We start from the raw sequence: 22,992 nt of genomic DNA, 5'->3' as shown, positions 1-22,992 counted from the left end.
ACCATAATGACATTTTCTTATTAGCTAGTGTGAAGCACTGGTCCTTATCTAACATTTTCTATCCACCTGGATGGGCACATCTAGAACTAGCAAGATTACTTCATGGTTGGGCAGTTTGAGGCTATCAGCACTTAAATTATCCAACAATGTATAGTCACACCATCAAACTGATTGGAAAGGCCTGGTTGGCTACTGCAATTCAATCTCATTTCATTTCAATCAATACTAACACAGAGATCTGGGAAAATCTTGATTTCTATATTGTCTGAAAGAAAATCTGGTGGAAAACATGGGTTGACTTGTGGAAGTTTAAATTTGTTTTAGTTCTAGTTATGAGATTTACTCCTTTGAAGATTTGTGACCAGTCTATATGTTACCTGATTCAGCAGAATCTCAATACAATTGGAAATAGATACAAATTTTGCAGAAGTTTGGCCCAGATGTGCTAGTTGCCTCTTATCTTCCAACAATACTAAACCTATTAAAGAGTTTTGTTCTTTTCTTTTAAGGCCCTGCTGTTTATTGGATGGTCACAAACCTGACATTGAATATATTTGGATTCATGATTTGAGGTGCAACACTAATCAATTGGCATTGAAAGTTGTCCTCTGAACATTACCTTGTTTATCTGTTGGAACTTAGGTTAAATCAGCAAATATACTGTAGTCTGCAAAATTGATACAGCTTTTTTTTTAAAAAAAAACACATATGAGCTTCTTAAAGAAGATAAATGCTGGAGATTCAAATGATCATGTGATTGGTTCACAAGCAGTTCAAGTCTATGACATTTGGAAATGCTCTAATATTGTATCCTATTATGTCCTTTTGGAAGGATGCCACTGACAGCGCTAATGTGGGGTAGCGTCTAACACTGTCATTATGCTAGTGCAAATTATGTTGCCCTTAGCATTAGGCAGTACTTGTGCAACAGGAATCCCTGGAAAACATGGCATTCAAATTAATGCTACTGAAATAAATGCTACTGGTGTTACACTAGGGCAATGTAATTTGAATTAGCAGAATTACATACAGTAGTTGAATATTGCCCCTTAGCATTGTTTTTACCTCTTTTATTTAAACACTACGGCTCAGTTCAGACAACACGTTTCTCTACGGTAGTTTTAGAACTCCACAGTGGAGTTTTTACACTGTTGTTGAGAAATGTGTTGTGTGTGTGTGGGGGGGGAAACACCCCACAGTGGAGGTTTTTTTTAGAAAACACTCCACTGTGAATATCCACGCTGTGCAGAGGAGAGTTCTTGCATAACCATTGTGTTGCGTGTTGTGTGGAGGGCTCCATGGAGTTTTCTGTTGTGTTGAGTTGACTTTTCCCACTGGCTACAAAGTTCCCTGGCAAAAGTGGCAAAAGGACAGAGTGCCGCTCTAGGAGAGCTGCCAGGATTGTTTTTTTGCAGCAATGGCTGACAGAATACCATCGGGAGGACTGGGGGAGGAGAGAGGGTGTAGGAACTGTCAATTAAACATCATGTTGCCTTTTACTCAACTCCATGGGAGCCCACAGTCACATAATGGTGGAGTTAGAACATGTTGTGTGAGGAGTACCCCCTAAAAGCACAAGCATCCAGTGGCGTTTCTCACTGTGTTGACTAACGTGTTCTCTGAACTGAGCCTATATTTTAGGTTGCATTTCTTCAGTCTACTAGCCTCCAAAACCTGCCTTATTCTGGATTGTCAGAACATGGTTTTTGGCAAAATATATTACTTTAAAGGTCTAGAAATCTTGTTCTGAGCCTAGAATTGAAAAATAGGTTGAAAGCCTTTTAGACTTGTCAGTTCAAGAATGGATTGTGTATTACAGGAGAGCGAAACAAAAGAAACTTAATATAACTGGGCAGCCTTTTCTAGAATTGTTCTCTGCTTCAGCATCACCCATGCACAAGAGCCCCTATTTTTCTTACCTTTAATATTCTGTTTTTTCCTCAAAATTGATTTGTATTTTACTGGGGAATGACTATTGGGTAAGGGAGTATGGAAGCATGCTTGCTAAATTGGAGTATCTCAAAACTGTTCTATTCTCTTGTCTGTACTATCAAAGCTTTTATTAATCTCTTGTTCATTCTCAGTATTTTATTGAATATTAATGAAAAGAATAATGTAGGTGGAAAAATTCAGTTGCAAATAGTGCTTGAAAAAATTATTGAAGAAATCTTTTTTTTAAACAAACCATTGAGTCAATCAACCTGTAGCTATTGATAGGCAAACAATAGGATTTTTAAAAAAGCCATTTGTGGTATGTGATGTGTTGAAGGCTTAATTTCGGAGTATCCTCAGCAATAATGCTTGAGTGTTCCATCAATGCAATAATTAGAGCAGCTTCCCTTGTGAAGTGCTTCCATTGTGTAGCGTCTGGGAACTAGCCTTTGTTGTTCAACTGCAGTTTGCATATGTTGTAAATGTTCCCATAGCACAGCAGAGGTTGGTTAGTTGATGTTCCTGTTGGAGATTCCCAGTGGACTGTGCTCTCGGTTGAGTATAAATTAATTCTGGCTATTCAATTGTGTTTTACTAGAAAGTTGAGGCATGTTTCATTGTTTCTTAGGCTGACTAATTGAGAAGACAGGAGTAGATACCTATGTTGCATCTTCTCCTGAATCATGCATGCTTTGTATTTATTTATTTATTTATTTATTACATTTTTATACCGCCCAATAGCCGAAGCTCTCTGGGTGGTTCACAAAAATTAAAACCACAGTAAAACACCCAACAGGTTAAAACACAATTACGAAATACAGTATAAAAAGCGCAACCAGGATAAAACCACACAGCAAAGTTGATATAAGATTAAAATACAGAGTTAAAACAGTAAAATTTAAATTTAAGTTAAAATTAAGTGTTAAAATACTGAGTGAATAAAAAGGTCTTCAGCTGGCGACGAAAGCAGTACAGTGTAGGCGCCAGGCGGACCTCTCTGGGGAGCTCGTTCCACAACCGGGGTGCCACAGCGGAGAAAGCCCTCCTCCTAGTAGCCACCTGCCTCACTTCCTTTGGCAGGGGCTCACGGAGAAGGGCCCCTGTAGATGATCTTAAGGTCCGGGTAGGTACATATGGGAGGAGGCGTTCCTTCAGATAACCTGGCCCCAAACCGTTTAGGGCTTTAAATGTCAATACCAGCACTTTGATTCCCAGGATTTGCACAAAAAGAGGTTCTTTTTACATTTACAAAACATCAATGGGTGTCTATGTTAATCAAGTACAAATACTTCACTGCAGAAGAACAAGTACAGGGCGGTAACAGTCAGGGTGGCTATTTTGGTAATCTAGATTACAGCAGAAGTAATGTACTTTACAGATACCAACTTTTCTGTCAAATGTGGAAGCTGTGACTTCTGCCCAAGGTCACTTCTAACAATTGTGTGCCCACATTGCCTATGGTACAGTTTGCATGTAATGGCAAATAGTGGGTTAATTAATCGTGCATGATTTGCCATGCAGAAGTGAGCGAGCGCCCTGCCTCCCACATGCTCCTCAACAACCTATGATCGGCCAGGTTGTTAGCAAGATGTGAGGTTAACCCAGCAAGAAACCATTGGATAACTGCTCAGTTGTTTAACCCCTAAACAACCCAGCACTCCCAGCCTGTATGTCATATTCACAACCTGTGACCCGACCAATCATAGGTTGTTGATTAAAAGTAGGATTGAAGAGTGCGCAGGAGGCAGCACGCACATGCATGTGCAAACTGGGTCTATGCCTGGCGTGTTACAATCATTTTGGAGAAATGGTTTGTAAAAGTTTGGGGTTTTTTTTGCAATTAATTGGTGACCATCTCAGTAATTACCTCCCTGCTTTTGAGATAGATTGCTGCAGAGCCAAAGAGCTTGAAAGTTGCTGAAGGAAGGAGAAATAACTCTAAATCAGGCAGGCAGCCTATTCCAGCATCTCACCCGTTGCAGGCAGCTAAATTTCTTTTTACACTCTCATAAATCCAGTTGTTGTTGTAAAACAAATAGTAGCAATCTTTATTTCATAAAGTTAGGAGACCTAATAGCAAGTCTGAGCATGTTTTTTTTCTTTACACTCCCATGTCTTCCTCCAAACGTTTAATTATTTTGGTGCTTTCTCAAGGTGGTGCTTTTGTCTCTGGAATAAGTTATATTCTTTGAGTGTAAACAAGGTCAGTATCGAAAACAAATGCATTTTTAACTATTGCTTTTTTTTAAAGCTGAGCGATATGGGTTTAGGAAGACCTGGAAAATACTCCAGTTTGTGGCAAAGCTAAACATAATTGTGTATGGTATGTAAAACAGTTGTGCCATCTGGTCATTCGTGGAGTAATTACTTTGAAACCTCCTCTTTGCTCTTAGTGGGTTTAAAAACAACAACAACAACAACTCCTCAAAGCTTTGGGAATGGTTCATTTTAAGCAATATCTCTAATAGCAGGAGGTAAACCGGGTTACCAAGTGAAAATGTGATTGATTTAAATTGTAGAATGGAAATGGGAAGGGAGGTTCATGGAAAACAATAGAAGAGGGATTTGCTGCTTCCTTAAGGGAAGTGTGTGAAAATTGGAATGCCACGTTTTAGCGATAGTGCATTTCCTTTATTCAGTTTGTTTTTGTACAAGATTTAAAGGCTGGCATCACTGGGTTAAAACTAATGTTGTGCAAGCGGACCTGTGATCACACAACAGGAGTTTGCCTTCCATCCCCTCCCGTGCATGCTCCCAAATGTGCTTCGGGATCTGTTCCTCCAGAGCGGATTTGGAGCATATGCAGTGGGGGAAAGATAATTTGATCTGGTAGTAGTGTTTGTTCTGCTGGTGGAAGGGCACCATTGGGTCCAGCCCATTGGATCCATCCACTGATTGACTTGCAGAAGCTGAAATACATGCAAAAACACGATTTGTTCATTCATTCATTTATTGCATTTCTATACCACCCAATTGCCAAAGCTCTTTGAGATCAGGGCTGTGTTGAAAGTTAGACACTATGCCTTGGGAACTGGAACTGAAAGCAACAGAAACTAAAAGAATAAAGCGCCTGGGAAATAAAAAAGTCTTCACCTGGTGCCAAGAAGACCATAAAGTAGGTGCTGGACAAGCATCTCTGGGGAACTTATTCCACAGTCAGGATGCCACAACAGAAAAGGCCCTCTCCCTAGTAACCACCACAAACTAAAGTGGGCAGGGCCTCCTCTTTTTTTGCTTGTAGCCCTAATGTCTCTGCCCGTACACTCTTCAAATATACATATATTCTCTCTCTCTCTCTCTCTCTCTCTCTCTCTCTCACACACACACACACACACACACACACACACACACACACCTCTCCTCTCAGTCTTTTAAAAAAGTCCTTTGGTCTAATGGAGACTGTTTAAAAGCTACATTGCAATAGAGGAGAGCAAATACCACCATGCAGCAATTAAGCTTTTTAAAGTTGAAGGGGGATGATCTCGCGATATGATGATCGAGAGATCATCCCCCTCATCTACACGCGGCACACGACATCCCAGGAGCAAGAGGATGTCGCACCTGCCATTTTTTAAAAAGAAACAGGAGCTGGAGTGCACCGTGGGAGTGCTGGAAGTTGTAGGATTTTTTTTCTGCTTAAACATGCATAGGATTGCGTCTTAAGTGAATTTGCCGTTAACATTGTGGATGTTTATAATTTAGTTTATTTAAAGTGTTTTTATCCCACTCTTCAGTGAAAATGTTTTCCGGAGCAGCTTACATGCAGTCAGTAAAATAAGACGGTCTCCACCCACAGGTTTACAATCTAAAAAGACACAACACACAAGAGAGCCAGTGCGGTATAGCGGCAAAGGTGTTGGACTGGGAGACAGGAGATCCAGGTTCTAATCCCCCACTCGGCCATGGAAACCCACTGGGTGACTTTGGGCCAGTCACAGACTCTCAGCCCAACCCACCTCACAGGGTTGTTGTGAGGATAGAATGGAGAGGAGGAGGATTATGTATGTCGCCTTGGGTTCCTTGGAGGAAAAAAGGTGGGATATAAATGCAAAATGCAATAATAAAAGTTAAGCCACTAAATGACTTGGAAGTTAAGCTATTAAATTCAACTGGGCTCTAATTGGGCTAATAATGAATGTATTCAACAGACCAAAATGGTTTCTGCAGAGCAGTCACTGGCTGTCACAGTTGCTGAGTATGTGGTAACGCAATTTAATTGCAGGGAAGCCCAGAAACAATATAAAAATAAACAACCTTCAGTCATCCATAGTTGAAACAAATGTGGGTTAATGCATAAAAGATGTCATGGTGTCACCTAGAGTGGGCACAGCTTCCATTCTGTATTTACCAAGAGACCTGCAAGGCTGAGACTATTTTGTCACTCATTGGGTTAGAGGAAAGAAAAGGTCAGTTTGGGGTTAATGCTTGGCTTATTTGGAACAGCTGTGTTGTCATAAGACTTAAAAGGCTGTGCTCCCTTGGGAACCACAAGACTCCTTAACTAGAAAATGGAAGCAGGTGAATTACTTTTTTCAATTCTATACTGCCCCACAGCTAAAGCTTTCTGGGCGATTTACAGCAAATCACAAAAATAGAAAATACAGCATAGTCTAAGGTTTTTTAACATCGAAGAATTAAAACAATGCAATCAGCTAAAAACAATTTAAGCAATATTTTCCCTAATAGGCCTGTTCTGAAACATCAAGAATAGATATAGACCATTAAATGCCTGGGAGTAGAGGGTGTTCTTTACCTGGTGCCGAAAAGATGACAGTGTTCGTGCCAGGTGGGCCTCAGTGGGGAACACATTCCATAGGAATCTGTTGGTTTATGGAAGCATAACATATTTGACATATTGCAGATTTAAACACCTCTTAAAAACCAAAATTAAGGTTAAAGTTGTTTGATAAAAAAAGTATTCCTAACCGTGCTGCAGCAGTAGGCCTAATTACATGTTCATTTGCCTCAGGAATTCAACCTGGGGTCTGAATGGCGGATTTCTTCATGCCTTGTGAGGTGAGCAGAGTCCGGCTTTGAAACAGAGGCAGTGAATGGTGGGGAAACGAGGCTGAACCTGACTTGGCTATCATACTTAAAATGGCACAGGAGAAGTGTGGCTTCCTTTCCAGAGACTTCCCTGTCTATTCCAAAGTTGAGCTAAGTTGCAGGAAATGTGTAGGATGGTGTTGGATCTAGATTACATGAACACAAGTACTACAGGGTCAAAGAAACAGCAATGAAGAGTCTCGTGGAACCTTAAAGACTAACACATTTATTATTGAAGTTTAGTTTAGTATTTGAGGCTCCTCAAATCTCTTTTTTGTTTTTGCTACAACAGACTGTCTTGGCTACTCCTCTGGAAAGGGTTTGTTTCCTGAATGTGTGAAAAGCACATTTCAAGCTGTTGTCTAAGAGGCATGATTTGTAGCTATGGTTTATCTGAATGGGACATGTGAATATCACTGGCTTTTAGAAACAGAAGGTGAGGCTGATAGGGGAGTAAGACAAAGGGCTGCTTCCTAGAAGGGCTGCTTGCACCTTCGTGTATGCGTCAAATTTTTACCTTCTAATTTCAGAGATGTTGGGGATAGAGGGGACGTTTTTCTTAACTAGCTGTGGTTTCCTGTGCTGCTTCATATAGTAAGCTGTGGGTGTTATCGCTTAGGCATCATTGTTGTCAAGCTTTCAGGAATTTATCGTAATTTAGAGGATTTGACGCTCTTGATAAATTCCTAAGCTCATGCTGCTTTGCTGAGATGGTTCTCAAAACTCACTCCAAACTCCTCCCCCTCCCTCTCCTGCACTGAAAGATTCTCACAAAATGCTTGAAATGCAGCCAGAATAGAGTGGCAAAAGCAAAGCTGGAGATACCATATAGTTTGTTGACTTCTGTACATTTTCATCCAAATAATGTTGTAATAATGAAGCACCAGGCCCTAAGCAAAATAACTCTAGTCAGGGACATTGCTGCGGTGGCAGTGCAGGGCAGCCTCCCCTCCCACAATTTCCTAGGTCTCTTTGCTGCATGTACAGCTTTATTTTAAAGTAAGTCTCCAATCCTGTACTTGGAGAGATTAAGAAAAAAAGTACAGGCAGCGTTCTACTCCATGGCTCAGTGAGAATGAAAACTCCCAGTTGACCAGCAACTGTGCTGATCATTTTATTAATGTTACTAAATATACACAATTAAGGTACTTGCATTTAGTATTTCGCTGTTTTGAATAATTTTGTGATGATCCCAAAGGAAGTGACAACAAAAAATAGTATCATAAACTACTAGCACCATCACCACCATCATAAAAGTTTTGTCAACAAGGTTTATTTCACTTGTGTTACGCTGTTCACAGGATGCACTTCTGATTTGACAACATGTGAAGTGCCCCTAGCCTACACATACAGAACCCACCCAGTATTTTGTCTTTCTGAGTTTATCCTCTTTAACTGGAAGCCTAGTCATGCAAGGTGCCTCTTGAGGTCAACACCTTCAGTTGCTTTGCGACTAAGGGAATTGAAGTGCTAAACATTGTTGCTGAAACTTGCATAATTAATCTATTGAGTTCTGCGTGGTTGTATTGAGTAATTCCTGCTTTCTCCATCACTGTTTGCTTTGGCTTTTTCACTTGACAACCCATCATAACAGATTATCAGAACATTTGTTTTTAGTAACAAATTAAAAACCATCCTCTCCGACCTATTGCACTAGAGGTATCAAACATGTCCCCCCACTGTTCTTTTGTTCAGTCAAATGAACCCTACTGCTGATTTTTTAAAAATGAAATGGTTCATAGTTGCTAAGAGGAGTTGCCAATTTCCTACACTGAATTCATTCCTCGTTAGAATTCAGGCCTGATTCCTGGGTTGTCGTAAGTGTAGATGGATTCCACACTGTTGTTATTATTATTATTATTATTATTTATTTATATAGCACCATCAATGTACATGGTGCTGTACAGAGTAAAACAGTAAATAGCAAGACTGGACACAAGATCCATTATTTTTACCATCCCAGAATGGCTTTCTGATCTGGTCTGGAAACAGCATGCAAGCCAAAACCTTGTGAATCCTACAGAGGTCAACAGCCCATCCAAAGCCATTCTAGATCTGCATTAAAGCCTTTTGCATGATGCTAAGTTGTTGATATGCCTGGAGGTTCCTAGATCTTTAAATTCCAATTTCATCTTTTCCCACCCCCACCCCCATTCAGCATTAAAGTAAGTCTTTTATTTGTCAAGCTAATGATCATGTAGACCAGAAGGACAATAGATACTTAAAAGGCACAATGCTACGTATATCAAAGAGTCTATAATGAATAAATGCAGTATACTCGTAGTTGTTTTTTTGCTGCCTTACATCCTAGGGTAAATGAGTCCAATGCAAAAGAGCAGCTGTGCTGATGATAGACATAATGTAGAGTGACATTAAATATTCAGTGATGGTAGAGGGGCCAATCTTCTTGTTTGTGTGTTTATAAGAGCTCATTAAGCAGAAAATTGTTATCTGCCACTTTAGGATACCCCCTGAAAAGGCCTCAAAAAGCTGTTAGAGCATCTTCTCACCTGTGTTTCATCTTTCAAAAGCAAGTTCTTTTAGAAGATTTATTCAAAGCAGGTCTATTCAAGTTACCATCCTAAAATGTGTGGCACAAGCCCTAAAGGCAAATAGGTAGAGGTATGGGAGGCAGTGTGTATCTACTCTGAATAAACAACCTTGCATTATCCTCATTATTGAGGGTTTTTCTGTCTGTGCTGCACATGTATGGGAGGCAACCTGCCTGTGGTTAACAAAAGAATCCTCTCCTGCTATGCATATTTCATGCTGCCTGTCACTGCCCTGCGTGCAGGAAATTCAGGACTTGGTAGTCCTTTAAATAGTAACTTCAGCATTTGATGGGTATTTTAGCAGAGGCAAAGTGTTTGGTTGTTTTGATGATATATTTAATGGATAACAGCTGTAGAACCATAGACATATTTCCTAAGTGGTTAAGCGTTAGCAGGGCTCTCTCCAGTACACTGCCCATGAAACTGCACTTGTGTAGGGATGTGAAAGCCTGGGAGGAAAGCAGATGAAATGTGGAGGTGGGAGGAGCAGAAAAGTTCGGGGGGGGGGGAATTTCCCTTAGAATTTTTGAAAAATCTCAAGGAAAAAGTGTGTGTGTGTGGATTAATTGTTTATACTTTTTTTCTGGGATTTCCTCCATTTTTCCAAGTCCTCCCCCCACCCTGTCCCGATGTCCACATCTCTACATGGACACCCTAATAACAAAATGTATCTCCAGCTGATGGAGGGGAATATTAAGAATACAGCTGAAACTTTCAAGCAGCGGTAGATAACTTGAATTAAATAACTTCAAAACTCCTAATCATAAACAGAACCAATTCATTTTAAATTTTATTCACTCTACCACCACCACCTCTTTTATATGTCATGTTTCTGCCAATACATTCAAAGCATTGTATTCGAGCTCAATACATTCAGATATCTGAAGGGCTGACACGCAGATGATGCGGGGGGCGGGATTGTTTTTCTATTACTCCACATGGTAGGACACAAACCAAATGATTAGAAAATGGATTTTTACTAAATGTTAGGAAGAATTCCTTGTAGTATGAGTTGTTCAACCGTGGAACAATCTGCCTTGAAAGTTGGTGGTCTTCTTCCTTAGTTTGTTGGGGCTCATCTACACCAAGCAGTAGTGTGGCACCTGCCTTTTATATACCGCTTTCATACCGCTTTCATAGTGGAATATCCTGCTTGGTGTAGATGAGCCCAAGGAGGTTCTAAAGCAGAGGCTGGGTGGCCACCTATCAGGGATACTATAGCATTGGATCTCCTGCATTGGCAGGGGATTGGACTTGATGGCCTTTGAGGTTCTTTCCAACTCAGTAACTGGGTTCAGATGAGCCATAGTGCCAGCAGGTTCCAGGTTGCATATACAACCCCCATTTGGTGGTTATCATATCATGTGAACCTGGTAAGTGTGGGCTATGCAATGGTTGAAACAGCCCTTGCGTAACCCTAAAACAGACCTTTGCATACTCTTGATTAACCTTCGCATAACCATGCTTGTGAGGTTGTTGCATGATACGATAGCCCCTGAGTGGGGTTTACCTATTCAAAATAGCAGCTGCATGCGCTACAGCTTGACTGTGGGTTAAATAACCCACAGGGTATCGTGTTGTGCAAACAGCTCATATCATTGAAGGCACTGAAGACTTTACCATTTAAAATAATTATATATAATATAATAGATAAAATACAAAGGGGATGGAGTGGGAAGAGAAAAATGAACAAATTCAGGTGCTAATTCTTACATAATGTTACATGACAATGCTGTCAACATTTGAACAGTTGGTATATAGGCACCACTTACAAACGGATAAATCTATGGATATTTAGCCTGCTTTTCTTGAAGCTTATGCATGATTTCCTTTTTTTAATGTACTTGATGGAATATTGATATTTGTATGTAATTTCTTGCTCTTTTTTTCTTTGCGCAATTTGTTTTTGTTTTGTTAAATTCGAAAAAGAAAAATCATAATTAAAAAATGATAGTTATAATGGCCAGGTCACCATGGCAAATGAGGGAAACTGTTCTGGGACGGAAGAAGCCCAATGGCATTTGGTCCCAGATTGATGGAGGAGGGCTTTCTGTCACCTCCCTCAAATGCACTTAGGTGAAATATTTTGAAAGGCCTGTGGTAAATTTTTGAAAGGCTTGTGGTAAATTTAATTGGGCCTTTCTGAAAGGAAGTGCTTGGCAGCCATGTTGGTGATTTACAGGCCAGACCTATGCATGTTTCCTTGCAAGCAAATCTCTGTAAATTCAGTGGTACTTACTTGCATAGGATTGGAGCCTTCAGTAGCAAAGTGAAAGCTGACTAACGGTGCAATCCTACGCATGTTTAGACAGGAAAAGCAGGACTTTTTTTCCTGTCTAAACATGCATTAGATTGCATCCTAATTTATCTTAAGTATTGAATTATTTTCCTCTCCTTGCATACCATATGCCGCTTTCATACAGCATCCAATGTGGTATATCCTGCTTGGTGTAGATGTGTCATGGGCCCCAATAGTTGTCAGTGCACTTCAGTACCACTATAAAGCAGTATTGTAGATCCTGCAGTGCACTTCAATACCGCTATAAAGCAATGGTGTGGCTCCTGCCTTTTATATACTGCTTTCATAGTGGAATATCCTGCTTGGTGTAGATGAGCCCTATGACTGGCCTAAAGTCACCCAGTGACTTCCATGGCCAAGTGGAGACTAGAACTCAGATCTCCTGACTCCCAGTCCAGCAGTTTATACCAAGCATCATGTTTGACCCACTTTGGTTTGAGTATACGTTCTTATATATTCACGTTGAATGTCACTCCTTTAAAAACGTGACGGCTTCCTGCAGAATTTGCTTTTATAATAGAATGAGCTAATTTTGATAGTTCTCTAGTTTCTCACCAACCTTTTATTAGAATCAACTAGTTTGAAGCATTATCTGTGAAAGAACAGGTTTGATGAGGTAAAGTGACACCTTGGCTGGGGTTATTCTTACACAGTAATGCAGACAGACTTTTTTTTTAAGTGATGTGAAGAGCCTGAATAAAACTATTCCTCTTTCAAATGTCTTAATTTAGTATAGTTGCTTGAAACTTTTTTTCATATTGCAAGAAGACTATAGTGGTAGATTATTTGGATTTAATATTTCCTTCCTTTTGACACATCTAAAATGTGCCTGCTTTTCTATACCTCCTGGCGTAGAAGACTGTTTTGGTCTCTCTTTGAAAGAATATCAGAGTTGCTCCCACTAAAGACTTATAATGAAACATGTTGGTCAGTACATTATCTTATCCTTGAGGTGACCTTTTGAGATCATCTTCTGTTTTATGCTTTCCCTTCTTTCCTCCTCTACCTGTGTCTTTCGGTGTGCGTTTTCTTCTTAAATTCTGTACCTTTCAAAAATAAAACATTACTGGCATCATTCAAAAGATTAAAATACTTTCTTCATAACAAAAAACCCTCCAGACTTAAATATCATGGTATGTTCAGCAAAACCAAGAGCTGGTAATGCTGCAAGTATAATACCTGGAAGCCTCAAAAACTGGCCGAGCAGGAGTATTCTGTAGTTAATCTTTTGTGAATGTTAATGATTATATAGGGACACTGCCGCCCGCCTCTGCATCTGTGACAGACGGTAGGATAAAAGGATCTTACAGGTCTGAGCTGCACCTGTTAATATTTTTTTCTGGCCTTTTCATGGAAATTCCCAGATGTAGTATTAAATATCTGATGATTTCTAAGGTGCATTAATGAAGAGATGCCTGGGACGAGAGAATAATGGGTTTCTCCTCAGCAAACAAAATGTGGGGTTTAAAGCCAGAAATGCTTGATTGGTTCTTATTGTGGGAAATGCTACACGCATCAAGTACTGCAGTAATATAGGGCCACATTGGAGGGGGGTGGAGAATAAAGCTCAACAAGTTTGTTAATGTTAACCGAATTAGTTATATGTAAGATGCACAAGAGATTAAATAGATTACTTTAAGTGGGGATAATTGGTTGTGCTCCCTACTCACAGATTCCTAAGGGTTCATAGCTTGGTGATGGCATTTGAAAGCTTCAACCATGCTAACAGCCAGCATCGTGGGGCACCTGTCAAGGCTCACATCTCAGCAGGAGGGCCCACTGTCAGTTCCTGGAGCCCTCTGGCTCTACTGCTGCTCACCCTTGCTGTTGCTGCCTGCTCACTCATCGACTGGGTTTGGACGACACGATAACCAATGGTGGGTTAAATAGTCAACAGTTGGTTATTGTGTCATCTGTCAGGACTTTTTCACACCACAATTCATTATTCGGCCAAAATAACCAACGCAAATAACCAATGCTGTACAGAGTTGATTATCTGAACAACCGTTGTTTAGCATGTCGTCTGTCGAGCCCTGTTGACTATTTTGTCACACACAGTTGGTTATTTTGGCAACTACAGAGTCCCCTGGCAAGAGTAACCAAAGTGGTGTTGGCTGCTCTAGTCCAGCCAGCGGAACTCGCAATGCTGATGGGATACCAGCAGGAGGGCTGAGGGGGAGAGAGGGTGAGGAATGTGTCAATCAAACACACCATTGACTAATAGTCAACTTGACATTAGCCTTAATCCACATCACAGTTGATTAAAATCAAGTCGTGTTGGGAGTACCTCCTCGATAATCACTGTAGAGTTGACTATTAACCCACCATTCACTATTGTGTTGTCTGAATGCAACAATTGTAGTTGACTTATTACTGAAAACCATAATTTAATTCATAGCATTTGAATGGGTGGCTGTTCCATAAGCAGTCTAGAATTGCAAATACAAAGTTGACATGACTGCACCCAATTGCTCTCTCCCTCTGAGCAGAGCCTGGCCAGCTCCTTGGGATACACCAGAGCTGAGGGCAGTGAAGCAAGAGGGAAGATGGCTAGAAAACAGGTGGAGGAAATTTTGTGCCAAGTCCGACTGAACACAAGTTAGAACTCATTATCACGCCTCCACTGTGGCAGTGAGGGTGGCAAAAAGGGGAGTTCTTTTCCAACACCATTGCATCTTCTCAATGTCTTCCAGTGGAGCCTTTCCAAGTAGTTCATGGCCTACTACAATCTGGGCCTAGGAGAGAGATAGTGGAACCTTCAGGAGCACACTGTTTGTGTGGCATTTTGAAGATAAAAGTTAAACATAAGAATAGCCGTGCTGGATCACACCAAGGGTCCATCTAATCCAGCACTCTGTTTACACAGTGGCCGACCAGCTATCGACCAGTCACTCACAAGCAGGATATGGGTGCAACAGCACCCTCCCACCCATGTCCCCCAACAACTGGTGTTCCTCAAATCCATTATGAATTGGATGCTACAGTTTATGTAGTACCCTTAGTAGAGGTGCCCAAAGCACCATTTGGTTCAGTTTTATTAGATGAGTTTCAGTTGTTGAGGCCCAAGGATGCAGGCAAGGTGCTTGGGCAAGTTCCTGTGTGCTTGCCTGACCCTTGTCCTTCATAGCTTGTTACATCTAATATAGAGGGGATGTCCAGCTGGGTCCAGGAGGTTATAAATTCCTCCTTGAGAGAGAGAGTGGTACCAGCCTCTTTTTAAAGGAGGCAGTAATTAGGCCACTCCTGAAAAAGCCTAACCTGGACCCGGTTGATATTAACAATTATAGGTCAGTAGCCAACATTACCTTCTAGGGCAAGAGACTTGAGTGGGTGGATGCTGGTCAACGCAGGCACTCGTGTCTGAATATCTAGACCAATTTCAGTCTTCAGGCCTGGTTTTGGAACAGAAACTGCCTTGGTTCTCCTGTTTGATGACCTTTATTTTATTCATGATTTATTAATTAATATTTATATACCGCTTAATATTAAACTCCAAGTGGTTCACACACCAATATTAAAAATCTCCTTTAAATACAAGATTAAAACACTAGTAAAACTATTTCAGTTACAACAATAAAACAAATCTATTTAGAATACACTATTAAAAACAAATTAAAAACTACAATAATACCAAACAATACAAAAAGCGGTAAGATGAAGCAGCATAAGATCAGTTACAGTTATTTAAAAGCGAGAGAAGGTCTCAGTGAACAAGTGCATTTTCTGGAGGCCTTTGCAATGTACCATATTTTCTGCCTTCTGAGTTGCCCGGTAGAGGGCTTTCCAGAGGTTGGATACCACCACTGATTCAAAGTGCTTCTATTCAGAGCCCTAAATGGCTTGGTGCCAGGTTACCTGAAAGATCATCTCCTCTCATATATATCTGCCCGGACCTTAAGCTCGTTTTCAGCGGTCCTTTTCCGAGAGCTCCCACCAAAGGAAGTGAGGCGGGTGGCTACTAAGAAGAGGGCCTTTTCTGTTGTGGCACCCCATTTGTGGAATGAGCTTCCCAGAGAAACTTACCTGGCACTTATGTTGTGTTCATTTCGGTGCCAGGTGAAGACCTTATTTTCCCAAGCATTTTAGTTTTTCAGTATCTTTTGTTCTAAATCTGTTACTGTGTTTTAAATCTTCGCACTGCTGTTAGGTTTTACTTTTGTTTTTGTTTTTATTATATACTATAGTTTTGAACTTTTATATTGTATTTTATGGTTTTAATTGTTGCAGACTGCCCAGAGAGCTTCAGCTATTGGGCACTATAGAAATGTAATAAATAAAATACATAAAATAGGAATGATGAGCTTTGTTTAAACAAAGAGCCTTCTATAATGTTAGCTTTTAGTGAATGTATTACTTGTCATCTGATGTGTAGCGCATCTAGTTTCCCCTCCAGGATACATGTGGGCCTTTGAGACTAAGGCACTCAAAGCATGTTGAACAGATGGATTGAATTTTTAGCTGTCTGTCTGTAATGTTAAGTGACAGCCCTTCAGCATATCACACTTTTTATTATTACCAGCTACTACAGAGAAACCACCACTGGCTTTTGAAAGCAAAATCAAATGAAAATCTGGGGTAATTTTACTTAGTGAGCAATATTAACAATGAAGTGTTGCTCACACATGCTTTAGGATGAGATGTTGAGGATAAATCGATACACTTCTTTTTAAATTTTTATTTCCAACTAGTAATTCAATTAGTAAAAGATGCTGCTGGCAATACAAGCTTGCAAGCTTGTGCTTCCACAATTAGATTTCTCTTTGTAGAACAGCAGATATCTGATTCAGTGAGATTTTAAAAAAAATATTATTGCATTTTATATCCCGCCTTTTTTTCTTCCAAGGAACCCAAGGCAGAGAACATAATCCTCCTCCTCTCTATTCTATCCACACAACAATCCTATGAGGTGGGTTGGGCTGAGAGTCTGTGACTGGCCCAAAGTCACCCAGTGGGTTTCCATGGCTGAGTGGGGACTAGAACCAGGATCTTCTGACTTCCTGTCCGACACTTTAGCCACTACACCACACTGGCTCACCATACTTGGTAATGGGGTTTGGGAAAATTGGTAGATGTTCAAATGAAATTTTTGATTTGTAGAAGCTTTTGTTGCTGAGTTTGTGTTTGAATGCCAAAGTCAAAAACCATGAATGCTTATCACACTTCAGAATTGGGTTCCTTAGACTTCGCTACAGAGGGCCTGTAGCTCACTGGTAGATCACATAGTTTGCTTGCAAAAGATCCCAGATTCAATTGCTGTCATGTCCAGGTAATGCTAGGAAAGAATCCTACTTGGAAGCCTGGAAAGCCACTGCCAGCCAGTGTTGACAAAACTGGGTTAGATGGACTAATGCTCCAACTGAGGCCTAAGGCAGCTTCCTGTGTTCCTAGATTATGTGAAAAATTTAACTATGAAAATATATAGCATTAAATACTAACATCTGAATTTCTGTATCCGGAAGTGTTTGTGTGTTGTTGTAGTAACTTGAGAGGTGCTTACCTTGCAGCAAAGTATAATCCTGAAGTGGTGCTTTAGTTGTAAGCTCAGTGTGATAGAGCACCTGCTTTGCATGCAGAAGGTCCCAGGTTCGATCCCCGGCTTCTTCAGGTAGGGTGATGAAAGGAATCCTGCCTGAAACCCTGGAGAGTTGCTGCCTGTCAGTGTTGACAGTACTGGGTTAGATGGACCAATGGTCTGGCACAATATAAGGCAGCTTCCTATGTTCCTATGAAGTTGTCAATGCTATGATAGGGACAGTGGTGCCATACAATATACCATATTCATAAAAAACTGTACATTTGTTTAGAGAGCCAGTGTGGTGAAGTGGCTAAGGTGTTGGACTGGGAATCGGGAGATCCGGGTTCTAGTCCCCACTCAGCTATGGAAACCCACTGGGTGACCTTGGCCCAGTCACAAACTCTCAGCCCAACCTACCTCACAGGGTTGTTGTTGTGAGGATAAAATGGAGAGGAGGAGGATTATGTACGCCGCCTTGAGTTCCTTGGAGGAAAGAAGGTGGGATATAGATGCAATAAATAAGTAAATCTTCAAAGAACGTAGGAAGAGAAATGCACATTGCTGTTACTTGCTGTTGATCAACAACAACAACCCTTTTTAATAGCACTTTGAAATGTTCAGATCTGTCCACATTGAATATCTCTGTAGCTGGTAAAACGTACAGGCAAATTACTGCAATTATCTCCCTGCATTGTGGGCAAAGGGATGGTAGGTAGGGCCATAGCTCAGTGGGAGAGCACATACTTTGCATGCTTAAAGTCCCAAGTTCAATCCCTGGTACCTCCAGGTAGGTCTGGGAAAGATCCCATTCTGAATCTTTGGGGAGCTCCATCTACCGTTGTAGACAACCCTGAGTTTGATGGACCAATGGACTGAATCAGTAGAGCAGCTTCCTATGTTCCTGTGGTGCTGAAACTCAGAGTCCTGACTTCATTATTTTTTTCTAGGCACAATTAAGAATGGAGGTTTCGTCAGTTTTTTAAAAGTGGGGTGTGGGAGCGTCTTGAAAGGGATTATTTTAGTAGAAAATCCACTAGAAGGAAAAGAACAGGCCCCAGAGTAACAGGGCTGGGAGCTGCCTCTACTTGAGTCGCTGGAGAAATGTTAAGAGCCCTGCCAAAGGCATATCCAGTATTCTGTTCCACAGTGGCTAACTAGGGGCCTATGGGAAGTCCACAAGTAGGACATGAATGCAGCAGCCCCCTGTTATGCTACTTGGACTGGACCACATTAAACTAAATGGAATAAGCCAGTTCTTTATACCCTGCATAGATGCAAGTAAAATACTGATTTTGAAACCAAAACTGATTCCACTCTTATCAACAGCAGTTTCATCTTATTGCAAAGATAAAATAAAATAGTGATCTCATCCCTGCCGTTAATTACATGCGAGTAGCAAACGAGTGCTTGGCAATGTCATCTGGGCCATTAACAAATGGAATTAACTTGGCTAAGGCATTGAATTGCAGTGGATAGCACCCCGTGAATTATTTATTTGGGAACCTATATGTTGGCAGAGAGTTGAAATGTAATGTTTATGTTCGTTTTATGTTTTAAAAGGATACGTTCTCAAAATTAGTGCAAGACATTGGGCTCTAATGCAATGCGGGGTAAGACTGCATGTGTTATGTAGCTTTAAGGAAGCAAGGAGGGGTTACTTGAATCTTAATGACTATGTTTAAAGTCTAAAGCGTTTTTGTGGGTTTACATCAGTGTTGCTTTTCCAGCTTTTAGTGCAGACTCAGTTGCTTCTCGATAACCCAGTAGGCTTGAAAATGAGCAGGGAGTTTATCTGCAACAGATGCCCCTATAAAACATGATTGTAGTTAGGCTACATATTCTTAAACTCACTTCTAGAACGCTATAAGCAGGCACTACATCTGATTAGAAGAATAGATGTTGGCATGTAGAAGTAAGAGGACAAAACGATTGAGATGATCTTTAAGAATCTTTGTGAGTTCAGTGATAGCCATGGAATGGTCTAAAAAAGGAGCATATGGGATTCTAAATAAAAAATATACAATAAATACACTTGTCAATTTAAAACACGAAATATGAATTTAATGCACAACCAAAATGGTGATTCTTATTTATTCTTATATATTGAGAACATGCCCAATAATCCTTGGTTGCAGTCTAATTATGCTCTAAATATCCTTAGCCTTCTTGTTTAGTATAGGACAAGTATAGAGTTTCTGGACAGAATGATTTGTTGCTGTATATTCACATTTTTACTTAGATAAATGTCCACTTCCTCTCTTTCATAAGAGTGTAAAGTGAGTAAATGAGATACAGCAAGACAGGCCTGTGGTAGAATTTTGTGGGGACTCAGTTTGCATGTTACGCTGCAATTCTGGAGTTGTTCACAACTCAGAATTAACCCAGCAACAAACCATGGGCAATTGTTGGGTTAACTCTGCATTGTTTAACCCATAAACAACCCAGGGTTTCCAGGTTTGCACATCACGAAGCAACCTATTTCGGGATATTCCTGGATTTTTAATTGAAACAGAAACAGTTTCACTCATCCCTGGCTATTCCTGGATTAAACAACTCAGGAATCACAGTGTGTGATGTGTGTCCATGACTCTTCCTCTAATCATGATTTCTTCCCCCCTTCAATTTGTGGGTTCCTTTCAAGTTTTTCATCATGTTTACGCTGAAGAGAACAGTGTGTGACTCTCTTGCATTCCTACTGATAGTTATTTACATTTTGTTTAGATGCTTACATCCCAGCTTTGGGGGAAAGTCCTCGCAAAGTGGCTTTCAAGAATAAACACTAAAATCCCAGTCAATCACTATATAAAAGTTTAAACCACGTACCAATTTTCTTTTAAGGATAAATACAACGTTGTGGTCATGACATTAATGAAGTACTGTATAGAACACACAAGAAAACAGGCCCTGTCAAAATAGACTTGTGATGTGAGACAGACGATAAAAGCAAAATTCAGAATAAATTAACTGTGTAAAGGTAAGAGAATATGCAAAAACTATAATCACAACACTACCTTAAAACAACAAACACTTGCGTCTAGGGGTGTATGAGAATTTAGTTTTTGCTTGCAAAGCATGTGAGCATGCCCTTGCAAACACGATCACAAGCATGTATCCACTGAAAATGTAGGCAAATTGCATTTGATTTGTGCAACTTTCCCCAGTTTGCTTTTGCGCAAAATTCCTAATTTGTACAAATCCCCCCACAGATTTAAAGCCCTGCTTCAGTCTGTGGGGGAAAGTTGTGCAGATTTGGGGAAGTTTGGAAAACTTTCGCATTCGATCGCTGCTCGATTTGTGAAATTTTCCTGTTCACACAGAGTGAGTAGCGATCACAAACGTGAACATGAATTGAGTACGAAGCAAGCAACAAGACAGTGTTCGGATAATCCTAGTGATCTCGAATATTGCTTGTTCAGCCATCCCTACTTGTGGCACCATAAAGAGACATCTAAGCTTATGCCATTATCCAATATATCCTGATTGCGAACTCATTATCTGAGTGTGGATCCTTTATGTAGCTAAATGACACTATGCATGCACAAAAATATTAGAATCCTTGGGGGAACCCCAAGATTTGTAGAATTACAAAAAATAAAATAAAATGTCAGGCTGTGATGTGGGGAAACCAAAAAGCAACTCCGTGAAGATTAGGCATGCTCAGTGGTAACAAAACGGTGTCTGGTGGACAAAAATGGGGTGAGGGGCAGGAAAGGAATATCTTGGAAGAGAGCATGGCTTGCTGAAATCCTTAACTTTAGTGTTTCACACCACAAGATTGTGTTGCATATCCCACTTGTGAATGTGTTTATAAGGTGCCCCATGACTCTCTGTAGGTTTTCCAGCAACAGTCTAACATGGCTACTGTAAATTTGGTCCTTTTTAACCTCAGTACCTACCCTAAATGGGTACAGAACACCCCGATGGGGAGGTTCTGAGCTACCTCCCTGGAGACTAATTTAATTAAATGCTTGCACATGTGATTACATGTGGTCTTTAATTTTGGATGTGTGTTACAATAAAAAAAACTTTTAAAGTGATTTATGAATTGCTGTTAATAGCTACTTTAATAGTTGTGCTGGGAAGTTGATTAACACTATTTTTTAAAGAGTTTAAGGAAGATTATTACCATGTGTTGCTGTTCTCACATTTATTGGTTCAATCCATCATTTTGTGCTAATGATGTTTAACTATGTCTCCTTCAGGATGTGAGTCTGATGTTTTACATAGTCCACCTTTATAACACATCAGCATAAGGAACTGCAACCAATTTGCATAGCTTTTCTTTCTCCATGCTCCCCCCCTCCCAGAGCGAGTGCAAACAAACTCCCTTGCATGCCACAATGGTTTTGTACTGGGTGTGGGCGAAATAAACCCTGCAGTCCCTTTTTATGAGGCCTCTGATTACTGTTAACAGCCTTAATTGTTTGTAAGTCAAGGATTTCCTGTTCTTGCAGGTAATTGCAGAGTTCTCAGCAATGAATAGGAGCTAAGCTCAGTAGGCCACTCAGTATAACTTATTGGCACACTCTCATGTGCTGTAGCTGGTTTATCACTGATGGTGTGCAAATGATTTGGGTAATAAAAAATGGACAATCCCCTATAATAACTTGAGTTATTTGCCAGTTACTAATGTGCTTCATTTATGTACATTTCTGACAGGAATTAAGTTGGTGGAATGTCAATGGTATTTCAAGAACACATTATAATTTTTTATCACATCTTATTTTTTTACATGTAAATATGATTACATTTCTCCAAGTTTGATTTTTTTTTCCTGGTTACTTTTCCTGCTTCATATTCAATATTAAACTATTTATACTTTAAAATTACTTACAGAACCACTCGAGTATAGTGCTTAGTTATTTAATCAGCCATGAAGCTCGCTGACCACTGGCCAGTCACTTAGAGCCTAGGTTCCAACTCTGTATTGTTTCTCTCCAACAATCTAAGTTCCTAGTTTACACATGATGCAAAACAACCCAGTGATTGAGGCCAAATTGGAAAGTTCAGCCTTGATTTCAGCTGTGTATATGCAGATCTCGGCCCCCAAAATGAAAAGAATTATAATTGCTCTCTTGAGAGAATTGAACAATACTTTTTTTTTTAAAAAAGAAGAAATCGCTATTGATTCCTTGTATTCAGAGAAGCTCCTGGAAAATAGATTGACCATTTAGTTCCACGTACTATTGTTTTATACCTATAAACACCAGCGGCATTACCGTATTTCTTCGATTCTAAGACACACTTCCCCCCCATATAAACAGCTCTAAAAACGGGGTGCATCTTAGAATTAAGGGTGCATCTTAGAATCTTAGAATCAAAGCTTTTTTTCTGGTGATTCTGAAATTAGTGTGCGTCTTACAATCGAAGAAATACGGTAATTGTCCTGTGGATCCAAAGCTGATATTTATTGACCAATTTTATTTTATTTATATCCTGCTTTTTTCCCTCCTTAAGGAACCCACTGTGGTATACATAATCCTCCTTTTGTCCAATTTTATCCTCATAACAACTCTGAGAGGTAGGTTGGTCACCCAGTGAGAGTCACCCAGTGAGCTTTCATGCTCACTAGAACACAGATCTCCCAAGCCACTCTAGCCACTACATCACACTGGCTCTCTGTTTCCGGTTTACTAGCTCAGTAAAGA

At 40.2% G+C, this 22,992-nt stretch overlaps 1 protein-coding gene across 1 annotated transcript in view; it reads left to right on the top strand.

Moving 5' to 3' along the window:
- CCDC88C (coiled-coil domain containing 88C) overlaps positions 1-22,992 on the top strand; it is a 117,093-nt gene that overhangs the window by 19,915 nt on the left and 74,186 nt on the right. The window lies entirely within an intron of this gene.

This window comes from Elgaria multicarinata, chromosome 2 (genome assembly GCF_023053635.1).
Source record: "Elgaria multicarinata webbii isolate HBS135686 ecotype San Diego chromosome 2, rElgMul1.1.pri, whole genome shotgun sequence".
Lineage (NCBI taxonomy): Eukaryota > Metazoa > Chordata > Lepidosauria > Squamata > Anguidae > Elgaria > Elgaria multicarinata.
Note: the sequence above shows the minus strand (reverse complement) of the source record. Positions and strands in the feature narration are given on the sequence as shown.